The sequence below is a fragment of the Vanellus vanellus genome (genome assembly GCF_965231255.1).
Source record: "Vanellus vanellus genome assembly, contig: HAP1_SCAFFOLD_173, whole genome shotgun sequence".
Classification (NCBI taxonomy): Eukaryota; Metazoa; Chordata; class Aves; order Charadriiformes; family Charadriidae; genus Vanellus; species Vanellus vanellus.
In genome coordinates, this window is record NW_028127642.1 from 11,543 (window position 1) to 18,757 (window position 7,215).

At 51.5% G+C, this 7,215-nt stretch overlaps 1 long non-coding RNA gene across 1 annotated transcript; it reads right to left on the reverse strand.

Annotated features, from left to right (window-relative positions):
* Positions 1 to 2,635: 2,635 nt before the first annotated feature.
* Positions 2,636 to 3,162, reverse strand: LOC309685131. Its single transcript, XR_014270403.1, has 3 exons — positions 3,038 to 3,162; positions 2,870 to 2,922; positions 2,636 to 2,749 (listed from the first exon to the last, which is right to left on the reverse strand). It is a non-coding gene; the product is annotated as an uncharacterized lncRNA (long non-coding RNA).
* Positions 3,163 to 7,215: the final 4,053 nt, after the last annotated feature.

Below are 7,215 nucleotides of genomic sequence, written 5' to 3' on the forward strand. Positions count from 1 at the left end.
AAACTATGGCAATAAACATCACCTCGCAGAGCGGCCAAGACTGGGAGAAAAAAAAAAAAAAAAAACAAACAGGGGAAAGAAATACATCCCCTGGCTGTTTTTTTTTTTGTTTGTTTGTTTGTTGTTTTTGTTTTTCTTTTTTTTTTTTTTTTTACCCCAGTTATTTGCCCTACAAGCCTGCAAATCCCTGACTGCTCAGAGCCCCATCTGCTCTTTCTACACACTTACCGCAAGTCGCCTAAAGCAACTGCATAAAAACCACAAATGCATTAATGTCTTACCTTATCTTACCTCACAATCTGGTTGTAATTCACTCCCTTCCTGGCCACGTGCAGAGAGATGGAGACCCTTTAACCATCTATGCTGCCTACACAATATCATATGATACATACAAAGATAGAGCCACGTAATGTTCACACAAGTCAAACAACTTGACGTGCCCTTAGAGCACCATTGAGACAAAATACAATACAGGGTGATAGAATGCAGGTCCATCTCTGACGGCAGTTGAGACGGTTACAGGGTGGTGCGACGTGACATCGTCTCCGGCGGCGGTCCAGATGACTACGGAGGGGTGCCGACAAAAGGCAAACAACAATATGAGGCGATACGATGCGAGACGGTCTTGGATGGTGGTAGACACCGACGCAGACCCAGACGAGGCAAATCCCATACGGAGCCGAACGAGGCACTAGGCAGTCAAATACGGAACGCTCCGATAACAAAACCGCAATAGAGGGTGGTACGATGCGAGACCGCCTCAGATGTTGGTCAAGACAATTTCGCGGCGGTACAATGCAAAACTGATACTCAGCAGAACAATACAATACACGCTCAAAAAAACAGTGATCTAATAACAACACACAATACAGGGTGACACAAAGCCAGATGGTCTCTGCTGGCGGGCGAGACGGTTACGGAGCATCACGATGTGATACAAAGTAGACCTGCACAATATGAGATGCTCTCCAATGTCAGTCAAGACTATTACAGAGAAATACAATGCACAATCGCTACAGAGATAGACAGTGCAATAGGCATTCAAATAGGGAATGATCCAATTAAAAAAAAAAAGGAAATACAGGGTTGTACAATGCAAAACCATCTCCGATCTCAGTCGAGACCGTTACAGAGCTATACAATGTGAGACACGATGCGATACGGGGCGATACGATACAAGACGGTCTCAAATGGCAGTCGAGACCGTTACAGAGCTATACGATGCAAAGCCAATACAATGCCAAACAATGCAACGTGCGCTCTGGTACAGATTGATCCGACAAAAAAAAACCAGTAGGGGGCAGTATGAAGCGAGACGGTCTCGCGTGGCGGTCGAGATAGTTACGGAGTGGCACGATGTGAGACAAAAGACGATAGGGGCCGTTACAATGTAAAACGGTCTCAGATGAAGGTTGACACAATTACAGGGCGGTACAATGCAAAACCAATAGAGCCAAACAATGCCATACCCATTCAAATACAGAACGGTCCGACACAAAACGCACGATGGGGAGTTACGCTGCGAAGTGGTCTCTGATAGCGGCCGAGACGATTACGGGGCGGTACGATGCGACGCATACCCAAATACTGAGCTTTACAAAGCAAAAGAAAAAGTAAGCGCTGCCTGGCTAGGCGGTCTCGGATGGCAGTCCGAACTACAGCGCCGCGCTACAACGCAACTCTAGAATGACACGTGCCTGAGAAGCTTGGCTTTAGGACCTTACCTCAAAAAGGCATGCGGATGAGATGCCATAGAACATCTCTATGGAACTAGAAAGTACAAAAGCAGAGCGGTCCTTCTAGGCCACATCGCCTCCCGGAAGGTAACCCTCCGGATACATCCGTGACGCTAAGTGTGCTTGAAGCTCCGATCGCAGGTGGCGCACGCGGACCCGTGGCGCGTGCAGAGGCTGCAAGAGTGACCGTGAGACACTATAAGACTGTGGGTGAGAACAACTCCCGTAGGGTCGATGATGCCGGCGCAGAAGCCCTACGGTGCCACGGTGACGTAAATACCTTGTAGCGGCCCTGCAAGAGAGGCGACGGCTGCCGCCTGTGACAGAAAGCGGCCGCCAAAATCGTCACGGTGGATGCATGAGAAGGCAGGCTTTAAGACCTGAACCTCTTAAGGACATGGGAACGAAACCCCAGAAGACTACTCTGTGGAAACGGGAATCTCAACGAGGGAGCCGCACGTGCCGCCTGGCTTGCCGCCGCAAGTGGAGACCGATCGGCAAGATCCGCAACATAATACGCGCTGGAAGGAAGGACGCTTTAAAGTAGACTATCGAGACGAGAACTGCTGGACAGGCACTACGCTGATGAGGTGATGCTCTCTAGACACTCTGGAGGGCCAGCGAGGTGCCTCCTGATCAAAAAAGGAGCAATGGAGACTTTGAGACCAGAAGAAGGTATTACGCAAGACACAGAAAACAGGCCGTGCAAACTACGTGATGACAAACATGAGCCGGAACTGCCCTGACCGGTGCAGGTTACCCTCACGCTGAAGAGTAACCCCCTCTCTTCACCTGCCCAAAGGGGACCGGTACCGGGGCAGCCCTCTGCCCTACGCTAACTTTAAAACCCATCTCTCCGGTTGCTGACCCTGTCCCCTCCCTCCCCAAACAATCTCGGCCGCCAGTCCATCCGCTGAGCTTTCAGAGAGCCTGGGCTCCAAAGCCATCCTCGATGAAAAAAACCCCCGATTGGCAAACAGCATTAATCCTGCAGGTGATAGATTCTTCGTCGCCTGCAAAAACAAACAAAAAAAATGCACACACAATACTGCCGTTGGGAAGCATCGCGTCGGTCAACATAAACTTCTCCTGTAACAGCCCCTGCCTCGGACACGCCGTGGTGTTCTGCTCACCTGCTCTGCACGGATTCCCGAGTTGGATGCTGTGACCGTCATTGTTCTGGCACCTGACAGAATCAAGAATTCAAACTGGGGATAAACAACGACAAAACAACCAAGTGTAACTGCACTCGCAGAGGCAGCGGTCACATCTTCCCTCTAATACCGGAAACGATGACCCACCTTCTCACGGTACTCCGCTCGGCTCTGCTGCGTCACCCTGGGCAGCTGGTCCCGCTATGTCTGAAAAAACAACATCGACGATCAGCTGGACGCAGAGAGATAGCTTCGTAACGCTTAAGTCTGGTTCCTATTTAGAAACATCATCTGGCAGCTCGCCAGAAAAAACACCCACAAACTTCAAGCCCCACGCATAGCAGCCTTTGCTTCTTTGAGATGCGGTCTCCGGCGCTACCGCTGAACGGCCCCTCCTGCAGAGCTCTGCCCTTCCCCATAAAGCGTTAATGAAAAACCTGTTCGCAAAACCCGCTGATGGCCGCTCGGTCCGAAATAACCTTACCGACATTGCCTCGACACACCAACATATTAACAGTAGAATATTACGGCTATCCCACCTACGCCTGACTCTACACCCCCGGGCAGGGCGACTCCGAGCCACGAAGACATGCACAGATACTACACAGAACACCACAAACAATGTGCCTCAAAGGTGAGAGAAAACTCTCAGTGAGAAGAATGACACCGGGATGGAAGTCGTTGTCGGGCAAGAAGACCTGCAAGACCGCAACGGTGATGGGAGGAGGCTCTGGGAAACACCCCCAATTAAAAAAAAAAAAAAAAAAAAAAGAGTAGGACTCCAAGGCCTGTGACGAGAAATGACTCTCAAAACCGAGATGATGTATGTGCACGAAGCCCGGCTTCAAGCCCTACAAACATAAGGATGAAGGGAACAAGACACGGTCCCTGAAAATGGATGGGTAGAGAGCAGAGCTGCTCGTGCAGCCGGGAACGATGCTACAAAAGCGGAGCGACCGAAAAGTCTTCCGATCAAGACCGATCCACGCTTTAAGCTCATAAAGCGACAAGAGTAACACCCGGTTGGCACCGTGCTGATGAGTACTGGCGATTGAACCCCACGGGCTGCGCCTGAGACATGTGTCATGCTCCTTGTGCAAAGAGCAACGAGGACATTAAGAACTGAGGAAGCTCTATGACACATAAGACGTATCACACAGACTATACGACAACAGACACAGGCTGAAACCGCCCTGCCCGGCACATGCTAGCGTTGCACTGAGGAGTAACCTGCTCCCCCTTTACCTGCCCAAAGGAGACAGCTCCTGGACAGCCCTCTGCCCTACGCTACCTTTAAAACCTGTCCCTGCAATTGCCGACCTCGTCCCCACCTTCCCCCGACCCCACCGCGGTGCCGCTCCCTCGACTTATCTTTCAGAGGGCCGGGAGGCTTAATCCATTCGCAACGAGAAAAACCACAGTCTGCCGACAGGATTCATGCAGCTGTCACCAGTCTCCTCTTCATCACCTTTAAAGAAAGACCCAAACAGCACACAACACTGCCGTCAGTCGGCATCACGTCAGTCAAGACGGACCTTTACCGCAACACGCCCCTCCTCAGAAGTGCCGCTGCATTTCTGATTACCTGCTCCGTGTCGACTACAAAGTCAAATGCTGCGGCTGCGTGTGAGCCAACACGGGCGGGGCGCAGGAAGAGCCACAAAAACACAGGTGAAGTGCGACGAGTAAGTTTTTTGTCATTACATCACCAGCCGGGAAACTCCCAAAGTGGGGCCTGGGCAGAGGCACACGAGCACAGATCCAGGCACCGATCTGTCTGTGCTCGAGGATCACCAAATGTGCTGTTTGCACCTGTATATTGGGGATTGCGCGGCCAGAGTTCACTGCCGCGCTTTGCCCTTTCCCACAGGAGGGCAGGAATCTCAAGCTTGTCCAACGGGGTGCTTCCGAGTCTCTCGCAGGCTGACGTTATCAAAACGCAGATGGTCTGCCTGTCAAGCACACGAGACTAAACAGTGATTAGTATGGTATACCTGTTCTTCTACACCCCAGCTTCGAGTCACTTAGGCAGGTTTAGAATCCTCCTTGACATCCTTCTGTTTCTTCTCCTGTGCAGACGGTCATCATTTGTGGCACCTAAAAGACCGAGAGACTCAAAATTACCATTGCGCTCGCAAGAAGTCACTTACCCTGTGTGCCTCCTCTCGACTACCTGGCTCGCCTCAAACCCTCGCCCGCTCCCAAAGGCGGCCCGCACAGTGCCTGCAAAGTAAAAGGGAGAAAAGCTTCACTGAGCTGACACGTGATACTTTGCTGTTAGACACTAAAGGGGCCCGCGACGGCCTCGCCGGCTCGAACCGTTCACGGGCTTGTGGCATTGTTCATCTGAGCCTATGTGCGGCACCTGCAAAAACACAAGCAGAGCAGCACATGCTGAGATACAGTCTGAAACTTTAGGCTGTGGATAACAATTCCCATCTCCCGCTGCTTTACCTTGACAGCTTGCCGGCCCAGCCTCCGTCACTTTGGATTGCCGCTTTCGGTCTTGCACCCCACCTGTAAAATACAAGCGGCACAGGTTCCTTAAAACTTGACTGGCCTGAAAAACAACTGGTACTTCAGCCTGCCGATCGCCGGTCACCTGGACAGAGTCAGCCACTGAGTCAGCTCGTTGCTTCAGGGATTGAAATTGAAAAAAATGATACCATAAATGCTGTCATAGAGCCACCATTCACATCTTCCCTCTAATGCCGCACATGGCGACCCGCCTTCTTATAGTGCTCCGATTGACTCTGCTACATCGCCCTGCACAGCTTGTCCCTCTGCATCTGAAAAACAACATCAAACGAGTCACCTGGGAAGCGATGGCTTCCTCATTCCGATGGTCACATTCCCAATTACAAATACTATCTAGATTCCAACTACAGCCTGTCATAACAAAAAAAAAAAACAAACTCAAAGTGCCATACGAAGCAGCCTTTTTGGTTTTTAAGGTGCAGACTCCTGCACTACCGCTGACCAGCACGTCCAACGTGGCACGGCTCATCTCAAAAACCACTAATGGAAGCACTGTCCATACAGCCTGCTGATGGCTACGCGATCCCAGATGACTGTACCACCTTGGCCCCAGCAGCCTGGACACAGCAACATGTTAACCATAGACTCTTACTCCTATCCCACCTACCCCTGACTCGACACCCCCGGGCAGGGCGGTTCCGAGCCACACAAACACAGATGGACAGACTGACGCTACGCAAAATCCTACAATGTACCTCAAAGATGAGAGAAAACTCTCAGCGAGAATGACGACACCTCGACCAAAGACGTCATCAAGCAAAAGGATGAGCGAGTCCGTAATGGTGAAGTGAGGGGCCTCGACGGAAACCCCGGAGAACGTGCAGAACGTCACGACCCGTGACAAGAAGCGACTCGCCAAACTGCGAAGATGAAGCCCGGTTTTCTGCATGTACAAGACCTAAGAGCGTAACGATGCGGGGCAGAAGGCCCGCGCCCTGAAAACGGATGGCCAGAGAGCAGAGCTGCTCACGCAGCTGGGAACCGCGCCGCAAATGAGGACCGTCCAGACATTTCCGTGACACCGCACCTATCCACGCTTTAGGCTTTTAATGCAAGAAAAGCGGCGCCCGACTGGCGCTATGCCGATGAGAACAGGCGTTCGAGACTCCAGGGGTGCTACCTGAGGCACTGTGCCTTGCTCCTGGAGCATAAACCCGACATCGAGATCTGACAAAGGTCTAATACACCAAAGACAGACCACACCGATGACACCGCAGACACAGGCTGGAACCGCCCTGCCCGGCACACGCTACCGTCGGGCTGAAGAGTAACCCGCTCCCCTTACCTGCCTAAAGGGGATTGCTCCGCGACAGCCCTCTGCCCTACGCTAACTTTAAAAGCCATCCCTGCGACTCCCAAACTTGTCCCGCCCCCCCCAAACAGTTTCCACCGACATTTCCTCAGCTTATCTTTCAAAGAGCGATGAGTCCGAAGCCATCCTCAACAAGAAAAACACCACAAGCAGCCAAATGGATTGATCCTGCATTCACCAGCTTTCTCTTCATCATCTGAAAAAAAAAAAAAAAAGTTATTCACACAACAAAACCACACATGAATCTGCAGACCGAAGCGATATTGACTGATGACGCTGTTGTCAACACGCAATTTTCCTGTGCCATCCCCAGCTCAGATGCGCCGTGGCATTCCGCTCGCCTGCTCTCCACTGATGCCACAGTCGCATGCTGTGACGCTCATTGTTTGTAGCGTTTAAGAGTCACAAAATTACAATTGCATTTAAATAACTCACCAGCCCCAGGCGCCTCCTCTCTACAACACAGCTCGCCTAA